The sequence below is a fragment of the Crocodylus siamensis genome, chromosome 3 (genome assembly GCF_052110815.1).
Source record: "Crocodylus siamensis isolate JL-2025a chromosome 3, ASM5211081v1, whole genome shotgun sequence".
Classification (NCBI taxonomy): domain Eukaryota; kingdom Metazoa; phylum Chordata; order Crocodylia; family Crocodylidae; genus Crocodylus; species Crocodylus siamensis.
In genome coordinates this window covers 18,809,351-18,826,816 of record NC_143397.1, presented here as the reverse complement: position 1 = coordinate 18,826,816, position 17,466 = coordinate 18,809,351, and the positions used below count along the sequence as shown (strand labels likewise).

Below are 17,466 nucleotides of genomic sequence, written 5' to 3'. Positions count from 1 at the left end.
TTGATGTAAACAGAAGCTATCTGAACTGTATATCTCCCCTTTGGCATGGAACATGTTTAGACCAATCAAGCATGAAGTCTGCACAGAGTAAAAGTAAACAATAAACACGAGGTTTGTGGGTTTTTTTAAACTAGAGAGAGTACACAAGAGTCATTCTAGTTCCTAATATTTTCTTCAAATTGTTAAATTGTAATAAGTATAAAATATACAGGCAAAGAAAAAGTCTGTCAAGAATGACTGACTTTTCTTATCCATTTCATTTTAGAGCCAGATTCAGCGTCTCAACACTACGCTGTATTTCAGTTTAAACTGTAACACCTTTACTAGAGCATTTAGTGGGAAAGATGGGGAAAAAGGCTGAGAAAAAGGAACTGCCTGTTGTGTTTGGAATCACCAACTTGCCAGAAGCAACCCTTGGATAGCAATCATCCTTCCTCAAAAGCTTCAGTTTTCTACATTATGATGCTTGCATCACAGAACTGGTTAAAGCATGGGTGACCAAGATATCTGGCCACAGGTCAGACAAAGCCTGTGGAGCCATGTCATCTGGCCCGTGGGACTGCCCACAGGTCTGAAAATGTGGTAGTGGGAGAGCAGCAGCAGCATTAATTGCTATGGACCATCCCTGTGCCACTAATCTGACCCACAGGGCCAGATAAATTGGGCATCACTGTGTTAAGCCAAGAAACATTACAAAGCTCATCTCATTTATCAAACTTAGCTAAAAATAAGCATTCTTTAGGATGTGTTTTAGTACCTGCCGTCTCATTTATGGTGAAAATAACAGAGCACATGGCTAGAGATATACAACATTATAAGATTTATAAATGAATGATGGGCTGTAAGAGAACTTTCAGATATACATAAATAGAGGAAAAAGAACAGCATGAAACTTCTAAAGGGCAAATCAAATCTACCAAGTGGCAAACTTCTGTGAAGTCTAAAGCAACATAAGGAGTCATTAACTGTGAAACAGGCTTTTTTGATGGGCTGTTTCTTGTATATGATTAGACTAAACCATAGTTCTTTAAAAAAGGTAATGAACAAAGATAATGCAAAACCAACTTAAAAAGTATAATTATACATTAGAATGAGTTTCTATAGCAATATACCTGATTAATTTTATCCTGCCTGGCTAGTCAGAGCTACTACATCATAATGTAATTTATATATATTAAAAAAAAAACAAACAAACCCTAAATCCTCCAGCAGTTTTCCTGGTAACTAATAAAAAGCAATATTGAAAAAATATCCATGAGAGAACAAGTTAATCTGAAGCACTTTAATTAACAAAACAGGTTTTCAAAGCAATATGAATAAGAGAATTGCAACAAATCACAATGCAGACGTAAACATAAGTGACTTGCATATTGGTGGAACGATTAAAAAAAAAAAACACTGCAGTTAATAGGATTTTCTCTATAAAAGCTAATATTTATACCAAATATAACCAATAGCCACATATATACAACTTAAAATCAGCAACAGAAGAGGAAAAACTTCCTCATCAGGACTTACTGCAGTCCTACAATATTTGAGCTATAGTTTCACCTTCCTAAAGAGCTCTCTGCCTCCCAGGAAGTCAATCCTTTACCCCAACCAATTCTAAAAAAAAAAAAGGGAATAAAAAAACTCAGCTGGTGCTAGTCGTGAGACCAGGTTTCTATCCATACACCCTCATACATACAAACATAGATGCCCTTGTCTTTTCACTCACTTCTATGATTAGCCAGAACACTAACTCAGAAACCATACTAAAACTCTTGATTTCATGATAATTATCCAAAAGTTTCTGTATTGTTTGTGCAACTCAGTAAGTGGTACCTCACTGAAAATAATCTAGCTGCTTACAATTTTGAAGAAAAAAATGGACATGGTAATCCCCCAATAGATAAAAGACACTGATAATCCTAAAAGGATAGAACATTATTTTCCATAATGTACAGTATACATGCCCTTATATTTCCTTAAAGCCCAAGAAACAGATAGCAGAGTCTATATTTGCAGTAAGTCAGCCTTTAAGTTATCTCCTAGTATCACAGCATTTTTAAGGTAATGCAGAAGTCTCTTTATTAAAGCACGGGACTTAGATTTTCTCCATTGCAAATTTTTTTGTGTAAACTAAATGTTTTAAATCAGCTATTTCTATAAACTTAGGAAAAAAGAACCTCATGACATTTAAGTAAAAGTTAGGTAACAGCCATAAGATTTAGGGGAAAGTAATATTTACAACCTATGAACAGTGTAACACATTCAAACTTAAACCTATTTATCTGAAAAGAAGAAATTAAACATGAACAGCCAGTAAAACTTCACACACTTCTACAAAAAAGAATAACAACATTTTAAAGCTTTGCATCTAAACACAGAACAAATACACTCAAAATCCCAATGTTAAGTTGTTTACAAAAGAGAGGAATTAATCTTCATAGCTACCTGTTTTCTTCCAGTTTTTTATTACGGTATCTCAATAACTTCATTAAGAACTTTGTTTTCAAAAAACACCACGAAGTCATGTTAACTGATGATGAAAATGAGCTAAAACAACAGAGGATGGCTTCTCTAGTATTAACAAATACCAAATACATCACATGTAAGACAACCTCCTTTAACACTAGTAAGCAATCAATATTTTTTTTTACATCAGTGATGACAAACTACGGTAAACAGATAAATGTTGCACCTAACAAATACTCAAAAAGCAGAAGGGAAATGAATTCCACAGTGCAACATGACATTTTAATTATCTGTATCTTTTTCATGAAGGACTTTGACAATTTTTGAAGGACCTGGAACGTGGCATTGAAATTAAAAGTCCAAAACTGGACTCCAAATCTCCCATTCTAATACTTGTACCTCCTCTATCTCCAGCTGGAGAGTTCAGTTTTTAAGCACAGCTCCAAAACTGCCAGTGGTACCTAACTACTAGAAGAAGGAGAAATCAAGATAAAAGTCTTAAGGAAAAAGAATGATTGTTTGAATATACCAAAACAACTTCAAAACCAGTGCAGTCTGTATTTACTTTCCCCCCCCATTCAAACTTCTCTTGCTCCCTCCCAGAATCTCTGGATACTTCAATGTCTGCAAAACACACTGTGCCAGGAAATTGGACAGCAGCATTAGGCCTTTGCAAATATATTCAACTATTCTTTATTCTAGATCTCCTGTACAACCTTGACTCACAATTCTAACACAGATCCTTGGAAACAAAATTCTTCTCTTCCAGACTGAGGGAGGTAAGGAGCCCGTGGGCTCGGACTTGCCCGGCCCCGGCGTTGTCAGGCAAGCCCGCCAGGCGCAGACTCAACACACCGGGCGGAAACTCACCTCTTTCAGGTTCCCAGAAGAGAGAAGGCCCGGAACGGATGGCGGCTGCATAAAGGAGGCGCCAGAGCCGGATAAGGCAGCGGCGGGACCGGAAGGACAGGACAGAGGAGCTGCCGCCAGAGAGAGCTCCCGGATGCAGAAGCGAGCCGCCCGTGGAGGCTGCAGGACCTTCTGGGGCAAGGGCAAGCCCCAGCGGGGTTGGTGAGTCGAGGGAATTGGCTGGACGTGGCTCCGGACTGCTTAAGGCAGCCGGGAGCAGCTGGCGCCGGCAGAGGGCCGGATACCGTATAAACTGTAAGAGGGGAGCACTACCGGTGCTCCAGCAGCATAGGACGGCATTGCCCTGAGGATCCTTAATCAGGGCGGAGGAGTGCCCGGAAGGGAACGAAGGGGGGCGGGTCTTAACCCCGCATTACCCAGGGGAACGTTGGCACGCCTGCTGGGAGGAGGCAGACTCCCCGCAAAGGGGGAATCCCTGGTAGTGACTGTCAAGGTAATCTGCTTCTACTAAGCGGAGGCTTGGACTGGCATCTTGACGTGACCGGCCTAGACAGGCGGTCACGTAACCGGAGGACCGGGTGAGGGTGTAGGGGAGGAGGAGCCCTCAGAAACGCAGGACCCCGCATGCGCAGCGAGTCCCAGTCCTGGACCGACACGCGCCGAACAGTCGGAACTGAACCGGAACCATCAAAGTCGTGGCAGGCGAGTCAGCGGCGCGTGAGAGTCCAAGAATGACTGCTGCAGGCAGGAGGCGGTCCCCGAGTGGGGGAGGAGGGTCAGCGACCCACAGCGGTTCACCACCCCCCCACACACAGACCAAATGTAGTATCTTTAAGGGCATGTGAGGGAGTGATTTAAGACCTGGTAATTTCTCCTTCTGTTCCCAACCCAATAAATATATCCCCAGTCACCCCTTGTATCTCTGTTCCTGTGGTCCAACATACATCCTGCATCCCACATTCCTCTGCTATGGAGTAAGTTCAAAACACCTGCTGGATCTGAACATCCTGATGGTTAGTTTTTTGCACAATTCAAAACATTAGCTCCCAATTATGGAAGTAACTGTGTATTGAGCAATTATATCCATGACCTTAACAAATATGTATAAAACTTTGCACGGAGCCTTGTGGTGAAAACCGTAACTGTTCCACATGGGGTATGCAAAGAAGTGCATGTGCAAAACAGCTAAATTTCAAGAAAATACCACTTTAAGGTGCAGGGGCAGTGGGAGGTTGAGAGGGTTGGCAAAAGTCAATAAATGTTTCCTTTAAAAACAAAACAAAAGCTATAGAAAATCCACTTGCTATCTTAAGTGATATTGTGCCAAATTAGAAAATTAAAAGATATTCATTAATAAAGTGTAAAATACAGAAACTTCAGTGTTGGTTTACTTCAAATGCCAATCTCTATCCCATCTTAACAGCTATGGAAGTCTTCAAAATGTGCTAAAATATTTTATATGCTGGCAGCAGCAGTTCCTCAATACAAGGATGACAGTCTTCCAGTAAATAGGTAAGTTATTGGCGAGTCCACAGATGATCAAGACCAATCTGAGAGCTGCATGTTCAAATGAAGAAATGGCAAATAGTTCCAGGAGGAAGGAATATCGTAGATTCTGGTGATGTTGGGTCACAGCTCTTTCCCTTTGGATAGCTGAGACACACAGTGAAGTAAGTTTGCTTAAAATGATCAATACCTTGTTGAACATCATGGTGCCAGTGGGAATGGTTTAGTGCTCAAGTTTCCCCAAGCACTGATGTTAATATTGCATTTCGTCAGACTGGCCTTCAATATGTCCTTGAGTCTCTTCTTTTTCACCACCTCTAGTGGTAACCACCAGTCAGTTAGGAATATAGGACACATTTTGGAAGCTGGTTGTCAAACATCATTATGACGTGTCCTGTCAAAAGCAGCTGGCACCATATAGCCATGGCTTCAATGCTGGTGGTGTTTGCCTGAGCCAGAATACTGGCATTGGTTTTTCTGTCCTTCCAATTGATATGGAGGATTTTCCGGAGATGTCATCAATGGTAATGTTCCAAGGCTTTCAGATGTTTCTGGTATGTTGTTCACATTTTACATCAATACAAAATAGGGACAATAACCTGATAAATGAAAAGTTTGGGTCCTGAGGTCATGATCATTTAAGACATGACTAGAGAGCTGTCCAAAGGCAGCACTGGCAGATTTTAGTTATTGTTGAATATCCTCTTCAGCATTCACTTTTTGAGAAAGTTAGAGAAAATCCTCTAAATAATCTGGAGGCTGACTCCAGATGGAAGTTCTCTATCAGCATACATACTTAACAGATGTTTCACTTCTGTTTTCTATACTAAAGAAAACTTCAAGAGTATCCCTTCTACACATCAACATGCACAAAAATAGTTATTAGAAGGACACATTAGGTGAAAATGGTACTTTAATATGTGTCCAAAAGTGTCATGTGATTTTATTAAGTAAATTCAATGTTTTTTAGAACATTTTTAGTACACATTCTACAATGGAGGGAAAAAAATTAAACAACTTTTTTTTTTAATGTTAAAAATTAAACAAGGATTAAGGATTAAGAATAATATTCTGGTAAATTATTTCAAATGAATCTACTTTACCAATTATAGGTGGGTTGAAGGAAGGGGAAGGGTGTTTGTAAGGATATAAACTGATCATGAATAAAATGTATTCATGGAAATTAGAAGATTTCCAGCCAAAGGCCTCAGATTCTGGAACAGCTTTCCAATAGTAAGCATGCATGCACACACACACCCCTTAACTAGTTTTAAGATGGATCTTGATATATTTATCAGTATTTATATAGTTTAGTGGCCTGAATTATCCACCAACTTGACTCAGCAACCCAAGACAACCCAAACAGTCTCATGTCCCTTGAAGACGCTTTCATGGGAATGTTGCAAGGTATTGCAGACTGCAAATTAATAATAAAATCAAAGCAATAATGTAAAGATCTATAAGGCTTTTGCAAATAATACCTTCAGACAAAAAAAGTCCTCCTCTTACAACAGCTAGCCTCAGATTAAGGATTATTGCTACCTTGTTGCCAAATTTCTGGACCCATGGGGAACCCCCTGGGTTAGATAGTATGGCCCTCCACAGAGTCAGGGCATCAATCCAGGTGCACAAGGCAGGGCAGGATCGAGGCAGTACAAAGCTTGCAGATGAGTCCACGAACGGCACAGAGCCAGTCCGCCCTGTTTGAGAGTTCAAAAAGTTACGTACCACTGAGCTAAGCAATCAAAGAGGGTATCCATGTTAACATATACATTCTGGATCCATCCCTGATAAACACCATGCCACTAAAAAGAAAGTAATCAGCCACTAACAAAACATGAAAATCTGTGCTCTAGAATCCAAGATTAGAAGCTATTTTTAACCCTGTTTTTATAAGCATGCACACTTACAAAATGATGCTTGGGATCAGCACTGATTATTTCTAAATCAACTACAGCAGCTATAAAGTGAACCATTATAAATCTACTTGCATGTTTAAAAAAACAAAGAAAAGAAAAGATTGTCAAGTACCATATGCTATCGCAAAATAAGCCAGAAGGGCTAGAAATAATCATTACACTGCCTGTGAGTTTAATCCTTTTCTATTTAAAAGCTTTGATATCATTTTCCTATGTTTTCACAAAATTTAAATCAAATGGTTTATACAAGGTCCCACACCAATACAGAGGGGATTGTAATCCATGACATCAGCACAAATCTAACTGAAGTATGGCATTTTAAGGTAAAAAAGACTTATTTATGTAATTTTCCATTATTAGAGCATTTCGGATGAAAATTTCAGTGAGATTTGCAGATGTTAATTAAGCCTTACTACAGAGTTCCTAACAGCATCTTAGTGAGGATGATCACGCATTTATTGTAAAATATTTTCCATTTGATCGTGCTTTCCATTTGAGGTAGTCTATCCATTCAAAGAACTCTACACACATTTAGGTGGAATGTTCTATTGAGGTACACAGCTATCATCCCCTGAAGGCTGGCAAAGGTAAAGTACATGGGATTAAGTAATTTGCACAAGGTTACAAAGAAATGTGTGGCAATTAGATATAGAAACCAGGTGACCTAACTCCAAGACCCGTGCTGTAACCACTAGATGATGCTTTTTAACAATGCTATGTGTCCAACACAAAATCAGTAAAGTCATTATAAGAATGGATTTGCATTCAGGAGTACATAACATAAATGCAACAAAAGCAGTAAATCAGTGTTTGTGGTTTTCAAATCTACCATTACAATGAAACAAATACATTGAAAAAGCAGGAGTCATGGAAATCCTTACAGCAAGTGCAGCTCTAGAGTTTATATTCTGCATTATACAAAGTTTACAAAAAGATTTTCAGGAGAGTCCTTTAATTCCGACAGACACCACTAATTCTTACTATGACGTGGGTGGACATCTGGTAAGGGTAGAACCAGATCCTACCGACCAGAGGATGACAACTATACAATTGTATTTTTCCCTCACTTCATTGTACTGAATTGCAAAGAATATATAAACTGTCCGAATACTACTTTTGGTTGTATTTAAAAACAGGTATATTCAATATGAACTGCAAAAGCATGAAACATCTGTGCATTTTTGATGCAACTTTTCTAGAAAGGCAACTTTAAGGAGTAACAGGTAAAGCGAGCCCCAATTCTAAGAACACAATTAATCCCGCCATTGACAAATTCACTTTTTCATTTTGCTTTACTGTGCTGGCATCAGAGGCCACTACTTACACACTGTAAGTCAGCAGGCAGGCCTAGCAAATAGATATGTAGACTGGCATGTTTTAATGAGACTGTCACCCATATACACATACATGCCCAGATGCAACTGATTGATGAGTGTAATTGACAGCAAAGCTGGGGAGAGACAAACAGCCTAGACTAAAATAAAGGCAGAACAGGTTAGGAATTACTTAGAAAAACTACATGTTTTCAAGTCAGCAGGGCTGGATGAGATGTGCTGAAAGAAGGTATTGAAGGAATTGACTCAGGTAATTTCAGAGTCATCAGCTATCCTCTTTCATGACTCGTAGAAGTAGGGTGACATCCCAGACAACTGGAAAAGGATAAATATAATGCCCTTCTTTAAGAAAGGAAAGGAGGAGGATCTTGGAAACTACATATCGGTCATCCTGATCTCTATACCTGGACAGATCATAGAACAGGCGCTCAAGGAATCCACTATGAAACACCAGAGAAGAACAATGTGATCAGGAACAGCTGGCAAGAATTCACCAAGAGCAAGTCATGCCTCACCAACCTGATTTCCTTCTATAAGGTGACACGCTTCTGTGGATGGGGGGCAGGATGTGACACCTGAAATATAGGTACAGGCTTTTGACATGGTCTCCCACAACTTTTTCATTAATAAGCTATGGAAATAGAGACTGGATGAAAGTACTGTAAGGTGGATACATAACTGGCTGGATCATTGTACTCAGCAAGTAGTCATCAATGACTCAATTTCTAGTTGGGAGGAAGTATCAAATGGGGTTCCCCAGGGGCCTGTCCTGGGTCCGGTATTGCTTATCATCTGCATTAATGATTTGGATGATGGGATCGAGTGCACAATTACAAAATTTGCAGATGACACCAAGTTGGAACTGCAGATAGTCCGTAGGGCAGAACTAGGATCCAGATTAACTTAAGATAGACTGGAGAAACAGTCAATCAGATGAGATTCATCAGGGACATATGCAAAGTTGTGCACTTGGGACATAATAATTGCATGATGAGTACAGACTGGGGAATGATTGGCTAGGCTGCAGTACCGTAGATGAGATGGCACATGCCCCACTCACCCACTCTAACAGGGCCAACAGTGGCACCTGCAGGAGCTCACCAGCTCCAGACCCATCAATAGTGTCGCCCGCAGGAGCAGGCCAGCTCCGGCCCCACCGCCGCCTATGGGAGCTCACTAGCTCCAGTCCTGCCGCTGATGCTGGCAGCAGCACCTGTGTGTGCCCCCCCAGACTTGGGAAGCATCAGTCACCCATGAAATTGAGTACTCTATATACAGCTGTGAGTACAGTATAGGGTAAGAGTTGCACAAGTACATTAATTTTCTAACCATTATAAAAATGATAGTCTGAAAGATCCAAAGAATGTGAATAAAACAGGTTAATAAGCATGTGAAAAGTTTAGCTGCCTCATACTAATGAGGTCATTTCATTCCACTTGCCTTCAACCTAAGCTTCCATTCTTAAAGACTTGCAGATATTTAGTGTTATGCATGGCATATAATGAATAGGTTCAGTGTGATTATATATTTGCAGTATAAGGTTTTAATTTTTTTTAATAAGAATCTGTGCAAAATAGCTGCAAACTTATCTTAGGCAACTGAACAGACATTAATGCTGTATGCGCAACGTTCATTTATTTTATCGTCACCTTGTCATTTTAATTTTTTCATCTCATCCTTGTTCATCTGCCTGTCTTCTACCTGTTGCATCTTAAATTTATGTTTAACTACCTACAATTTGAACTGTTTTTTTTGTTTGTACTGTACCTGGCACCATGGTGACCCTCATCCTTGATTTAGCCCTTACATGCTACTAGAATGTAAATGATAAATACGCTTAGAAAGGTTTGGCAATAGCATTCTGATACATCCCAAATAAATGAATAAATAAATAATCATAAATAGGCATATCTCCTAGGAAAAAAAGACCTTAATCACATGAAGAATATTTGTAAAAATAAAGTACCAGCTGAGACAGAACACTTTAACTTAAAGATAAAATTATAGGAAGTATGAAAGACCAATTCAACACAGATGCATAGCACACACACATGTATTTTTAAACATGCTGAAAAAACTCAGTGTTTGCCATTTAAAGAGAAGATTATTTCCAACCCCTCTCATTTTATTAAATATTTTTAGGATTGATTTTATACAGGTTTGAAAAACCTCTCAATTCTGTAATACAAAAACACTTTAAGGAAGCATTTTGATGAAACATTAAAAAAACCCAACTTCTACCTTCCTCATTCGAGTTATCATAACAACTGAAGAACAAAAATTATTCAAGAATGATAAAATAGTCCAAATTTAGGCCTCTTGGCTAAAATAATCTATTACTCAAGAAAAAATTACATAAAACAAGAAAGACCATATGATGATGATGACTTTCCTTATAAAACTCACAGAAGTTCCCTTAATGCGGTTATTTCCAAAGCTGCCAGTTTCTTAGCAAACTTCCCTTTACCAGAGCAAAAAGTGCACCAATTTGTCCTCTGTCGCTAACTGAACGTTATACATATTAGACCGCAAACAATATGAAGATGACAATTACCACTTCACTTTCGGCAACTGAAGGAAAATGAAGGGGAATATCCTTCTGTTCCTGAGGAATATTTGAAGCTATTACAATTATCACCAAACAGAAGGTGTTATTTCAATCAGTTTACTGAATTCATTAAGTGTCTATCCTAGATACAGCCTCCACTGATGTAGCTAAGCATGAGGAGTCCTACGGTCTTCAGTGAGCTTTTCTACCTGCATCATGTTAAGTGTGTATGAGTGAGAAAGATCAGTTCCTAAGTCTATAAAAAGTATCCTCAACCATCACCCTCTCACTCATGTTACCAGGCTTTCTGTCCTAACACAGTGGAAATTCCTCTCACTAGGAACACTTTCTAAAAGATGCAAATAGTTTTAAAGCTGCAATGAAGAACCAAATAAGGCAAAAATGAATACCTATGCAGGGTGTTCCTGTGTGGTTAGACACACTGACTTTAATAACACCAAAGATCTACATAACATTTTACGTACAAGTTGTCTAGTTTTTCACTATAAGCCACCCTGAGCCTTTTTGGGGGAAGATGGCATATAAATCAAATAAGTAAGTAACTGGGAAACATCAGTAATGAAATCCTGAAGTCAGAAGGAAGAGAAATAATTTCCCAGCTAGTATGAAGTCATGTCTAAAAGTTAGCAATCTTTCTACCCTACCAAATCACAGCGTCTTTCCGTCAGATGAGCAAAAAGTGTCATCACATTGGCATAATCTGGATCTCTATCTTGGGTACTCAATCTTCTCTTAGGCAAGAGGCTTCCCTCAGAAAACGTCAGCTCTTTGCTTTTACCATTTTTTTTTGAGTACAGCAAAAAACAACTAAGGTTTCTGTTGCAGAAAACTCAGGAGACACAGGTTGGGACAGTGCTGACAATAGGGTGGCCCTCTGAGGGCTCCTCTTGCAAACCACATGTGGGTATTTGCACTTCTAATGGCACTGATGTTATGCACCTGCCTGGTGACACCCTGAAAAGGATGTTGGAGCATCACAATCTGCCAAGTGCCCAGAAGCCAGCCCAACCCCGCACCAATGTCACAGTTATGACCCCCCTGCAGGGCTGGCAGCCTACGCAGAAGAGGTGCTCAGCTTCCTTAAGAGATTAAAATAATTTCCACTCCCTAATGCTGCGGTACCTCGTGTCCCAAAACCCCTCCCGAGGAACTGCAGCCACCACCTGCTCCAAGGAAGTCCCGCTTTCAAGAAATGCCTGCTCAGAGACCCCCGTCAAGGGCTATGTCCCCCTGCGACAGAGCAAGGGGGCTGCATCCATACTCATCTGACCATCCTTTCCTGGCCCCAAATCCAATGCTGAGCAGAGCAGCCCCTCCAGGATCCTCCAGCTTTTAGTCCCAGTGGCACCCCAAAGCCCCCTGCCTCCGAGGGAGGCTTCAAACCGAGAAAGGGGGCAGCCAGCAGGGCCCAGAGATGCCTCTGCTTGCACACAGCGGTGCAGCCCCTTCCCCCCTCAACGCTTCCCTCCAGCCCCGGCCGCCTGCAGGGGCGGGTAGAGCGGGTAGAGCCGGGGCCCCGCACCCGCGGGCCCAAGAGGGCTGACAATGGCCTGGCGCCCACCCCCACCTCCACGGGGCTGCTTTCAAGCCCACGGGGCAGCAGGCCGCGCCCGTTGCGCTCACTCACCGGGGACCGCAACCCGGAGCCGCTGCAGCGAAGGAGCTGACCGGCCAGCGGCCGCGACTCCCACAGATAGTGTCGCAAAACCGCCGTGACTGACGGCAAGCGGGGGGGTGGTAACCAGGGAGACCGGGGAGGTGGAAGCGCCCCGCCCCGCCTGGGGAGTGGAGGGGGGCGGGGCTTGCAGGGTCTCCCGCCTTCCCTAACATAGGTTAAAAGGCATCCATGGCCGGACGGGGCGGGGGAAGAGTAGGTTGAGAGGTAGGAGTTATAAAAAGATTGATGAGGTGGCGTGAGGAAAGCTGGTGCTTCATAGTTCAGTCCCAGCTCAGCTCAGCTCGAGCTCTGGCTCTGGCCCTGCTTTTATACCCAGTATCTAGGATGCAGGGTATTTTGAAAGGGTATTGCCCTGCTTGTGAAGTGTGTGTCAAATGTTGGGTGGCAATTGCCAAAGTATCAGCTCTTTGGGAAACTGTTCTGTGATTTTATTTTCTGGTGTTTTACTTGCTCCCCCTCCTCCCCTCTCCATGTTTTAATGTGATTTGTCAGGTTAGGTTGGAGTTAGCAGAAGCTGCTGTTTGGGATCAATCTAACCCCAATTGCATTAAGCCCTTGGGAGGCCCTGAGTCACTTCAGTTGAAACACCTGATTTTTTTTTTTGATTTTTTTTTTTTTTTTTTTCAGGTAACCAAGTGTTAAATGTGATGCCTGAGAGAGGGGGAATGAGTAATTGGTGGGTAACTGCAAAATGTTTGGTTTAAGTTATGTTAAGGCTTTCAATCCTGCAGCCCACCTTAACTGGGCAGAGGGCATTTGGATTGGTTCTGGAAGTAGTGCACAGGAGCTGCCTCAGTGACAGATCTCTAGGGTCAGAAAGGACCTCAGTAGGTTATTGAGTCCGCCCCCCTGCTCTGGGCAGGAAAGAGCACTGGGGCTATGTAACTCCAGCCAGGTGCTTGTCTAATCTCCTTTGTATTATGTTGGTGTAGAGCAGCACAACCATGGGTAGCTCCACAGGTGTAACCTGGAAGGGAAGCAATATCACAGCTGTGATCAATGGGCTAATTGACTCTTTGTAGCTGTTCTGTGGAGTGGCAAAGTCTTGGCAGGATTGTCTGGGGCTGTGGACCATCAGTTGAAAGCCACTGATTTATATCACTTATCCCCCATCATGGAGGAAGACTGACAAGGCCAAGGACCACCTTGAGGGCTTCTATATAGTAGCCTTAGCTACAACCATACCTTTTCTTTGTGCTGGCTTCAGCATCATTTCATACACCCCTTCCAGCTTCTACAGCAAATAAGAAAGTGTCTTGCAAGTGATGGCTTCGTTATAACTGCACGTGCCTTTTTTGTTTCCTGAGTGCTGTCTGTCCTGTGTATCAACTGAGCCAAATTTCCTGAGGAGTCCGTTGTGTTATCAGCTTTATTTCCGGCATTTCCTAACTTTTAAGTCCTTGACTTTGAAATCTGAATGCCATTCATTTAATGTGGGAATTTTGCACGCAGTATATAATTACTTTGTTTTTTCTATTGTAGCTGTAACAGTGTTATAGTGCAAAAACAAACCAAATTCTTCAGTGATATTAATGGAGTTACAGTGCAAATTTATTATTTTTTTCCTTATCTGTTTAACAGTGCACAGCAACGCGTCACAACTGTTTGGGACAGAAAGTGAAAAATAACTTCTGCATTTGAAACTAGAGGCAGCGTTTTATGTTGGCTAAAAGCAGTTGAATTAGGGAAACTGGTTCATGACTTGCTTTAGGATGTACATTGGCACGTAGCATGCCACCTAAACATGGACTACATGTATTTCCAACCACCAATTCCCTATAACCACTGGGTGAAGACCAACTTGATCAACTCTTAAATTTTTATTGCTGGTGAACTAACAAGCAATTTCTATGCATCTACTGTGGAAGATAAAAGTATAAATTCTGTGCTGTGTGGATCTATTTTGGGTGATAAAAATCATGCAGAAATATATAATATGCAAATTATATACAGCTGTCTGACTCCTGGCAAATGAGCCTGGACATCCTGACATCTAAAGAGAACAGACGCTTGTCTGGAACAACAAGCTATTTGCATGCAAATTACTTTCAGCTGGAAATGTTGAGATTTTCCAGTTGGCCTAGGAAAAAAAATCACCTTAGAGCCAATGCTGGTCAAGATTGTATGGCATGACAATACAAGAGGTATAGATAACTTTTCTTGCTTGCTTTTTTTTTTTTTTTTTTTGTAGAAGTTTGTCTATATTTTTTTGAAGTCTGTAGTGTAGGAACCTTTTGTCTTTTTATTTTTATTTTTTTGAGCAGCACCAAAAATATTTGGGAAGGTGCTAGCTGGCGGGGTGGCATGAAGAGCAACAGACAAGATGGTGGCCTTGCTCCTCCCATCCACTGAGGCCTTTCTGCCAATTGGTACTGTGGGGTGGGGCTGCATAAAGCACAGCCAACAGACAAGGTGGTGGAACCCCTCATCCCTTCCCTGCTAGGGCCTCTCTGCCAATTAGTGCCAAGGAGCAGGGCCACTGGAGCACATCCAGGAAATATCCAAGTAGCCCCCTATTAACGAATGAATATACTGAGCTGAGCTTTCAAGAAGTACAGCTGATCAGTTCCTTGCTGTCTGTGAAGACTTCCTAAACATTTGTGACCTTTTCAGTACTGTGAAAGGTGGTTGGCCATAATCTGAAGTCAGGCACAAGACAGGGCAGGTTTCCAAGAAGCATGAGCTTTCATAGACAACAAACTGCTGTATTTTGTCAAATGCTGTAAGGATTCATGTGCAGACTGACTGCCGTCCATTTCACTTTGCTGGGCATGGTGCCTGCATCGGCAGAGAGGTGGTTAACTGTGTTAGTCCAAAGTCTGGCAGAAGGTAGGGCGGCTGGCACCTCACAGCTGTGATTCTCAACCACGATGCCACAGAACCCTGGGGTGCCTGAAGATCCTTTCAAGGGTGCTGGTACCAACCACACAGTTAGCACTTAGGTGTGCCAGCATGACTCGGAAATTAAACTCAAAGAAATCCAGTGTCCAAACATTCTGACCTGTCATCTTTCTGAATTGTTTGCAACAGATGAATTATTATTTGACTACAGAAAAAAAACAGAACAAGTGAAAGTTAGGAAACTAAAGAGAGGCTAAAAAGTTTGAGAACCACTGCCTTAGGGACTATATAGCTCAGACAGACATGAGTTTTTGCAAGCAACAACCTACTTTATCTGATGCTGTCAATAGAATGATAACCTTCTTCTGGGCTTGATTCTTGTTTCTTTTGGAGACCCTCAGGATTAATTAAGTGGTTTAGTGTACTAAATGGCCCCTAAGGGTGAGATTTGGCACCTTTAGTAGTATATGACAAGAGATGCAGGTGAACTTGCTGGTACGTTAAAAGCAATCCTGCCAACACCAGTCTTAGAGCGATAGGACCCCATGCTTTTTCACAAGATACTACAGTTAAAAGTGCCAGGAACAGTAGGATGGGTTCCTAGGAGATGATGTACTACTTTATTATGCCACTATGGGTGAACAGGAAATATGTAATAATCTTTGACATGCCATTTACACATGAGCCACTGTAACTGTTTTGATTGCATGATATAATCATCTTCCCCCACCATCCTAGCTAACAAAAGGAAGCCACTAAAAGGTATCACCTTGAAAAGCTATTTCTTTTCTTATAAAAAAGGATTTTTTTGACAAAGCAAGTCAGACATAGGTAAACACAGCATGAGTCAAATAGCTTTTAATGATTGGTCCTAATTACAGGAACTAACCTCTTGTGACCATGTCAGATGTTTTATTACCTACTGACTCACCATCTTTGCTGTACCATTAAGTCTTCACATTTGCAGTTGGTTCAGTCTTTGATGAGCCTGAGCTACCTTAACTGATGCACATCAAGGCAAAATCAAACACAAGTCATTCTAACACCCTTCAATTTATGTCTCTGAAAGCAAACCTGTTACTCAGATAACCAGAAAATCTAAGGAGGTTTTTAAACTATGGAAAGGAATAATGCAATGAAGCAGGAAAATCCCATCATGAATGAATGTCTTCTCTAGTCTTAAGCCAGCAACAGCTACAGAACAGACTTTCTCTTCCAAGATGATACCACTTTTCCATTACTCTGTGGCTTATTGTCTCTGAGGTAGTTAAGCACTGGCAGCCAAGAAATGGGGCAAATTCATCTGTCCTGAGTGTTGCTCTGTTGAAGCTGGATTAATAGTGGTACCTGAGCTCAGAGAGCACTCATGCACCTAGGATACATGGCAGTCACTTCTGGAACTCCAGTGTGTATGTACCTGGAGGTATAGAGAGTGCTGGGCTGTGGGTTTCTTTCCTGATGCCCTAGGGGCATAGGAAAGTAGGGCCAGAAGAGACCTCATAAAGTCATTTTGAGCCCCCTGCTCAAGGCAGGTTCATCCTTGACTAAACCATCCCAGCCAAGTGTCTGTCTAACATACTCTTGAAATCTTCTAAAGATGATGATGCTACAGTTTCTCTGGGTAGCCTGTTGCATGCTTGACCACCCTCAGTTAGGAAGTTCCTCCTAATGTCCAACCACAATTTCCCATGCTGCATTTTGAGGCCATTGCTCCTAGTCCTGTCTACAGCAAACAGCCCCTCTCCACTCTGTAACCGCTCTGCAGGTATTCGAAGAGGTCAGACCTTCTGCCGAGACATTTAACTGTGTTTTAGAAAATATGCATCCAACCCTTTGCAAACTGCTTCCGAGCGCACAGATGAGATGAGCTGAGTGCTGAGATTTTGCCGCAACCAGGCCTGGAGCTACCAGATCTGTTAATCCCCTGCCGGCAGCTCAGGGCATCCCCCACCCTGGGGTGGGGGGCCACGCACAGACCTGCAACCCCTGCAAACCAGGGCCACAAGGTCCAAGTGAGTCCATGGCTTGTCCCTCTCCAGCCCCTGGAGCCTAAGGGCCAACTCCCCTTGTTGGAGATGCACAGGGAAGGCGGAGCCCAGCCCCACACCTCAAAACACGTGCTAATCCCGCTAGGCCTCCACAGCTGGGAGTTTTCATCTGCTCTAAACCAAGATGGCTGCTAATCATCCTACCCTATGCTAGAAGACTTCTTTGCCCCAAACCAAGATGGCTGCTAATCCCACTGGACTACACTGGGAGTTTCTTCTGCCCCAAGATAAAATGGCTGCTAAT

General features: G+C 41.9%; 1 protein-coding gene and 1 long non-coding RNA gene across 4 annotated transcripts in view; one reads left to right on the top strand and one right to left on the bottom strand.

Moving 5' to 3' along the window:
* The window catches only part of WDR7 (WD repeat domain 7), a 301,904-nt gene extending 289,531 nt beyond the window's left edge, over positions 1-12,373 (bottom strand). For all 3 annotated transcript variants that reach the window (XM_090037845.1, XM_090037847.1, XM_090037846.1), the window contains exon 1: positions 12,283-12,373. The gene's annotated coding sequence lies outside the window, so the exon portion shown is untranslated. The remainder of the gene's footprint in view (positions 1-12,282) is intronic.
* Positions 12,374-12,487: 114 nt separating this feature from the next.
* LOC149868035 (uncharacterized) lies at positions 12,488-14,219 on the top strand. The gene is made up of 2 exons (XR_016441169.1): positions 12,488-12,537; positions 13,915-14,219. It is a non-coding gene; the product is annotated as an uncharacterized LOC149868035 (long non-coding RNA).
* The last annotated feature ends 3,247 nt before the right edge of the window (positions 14,220-17,466 follow it).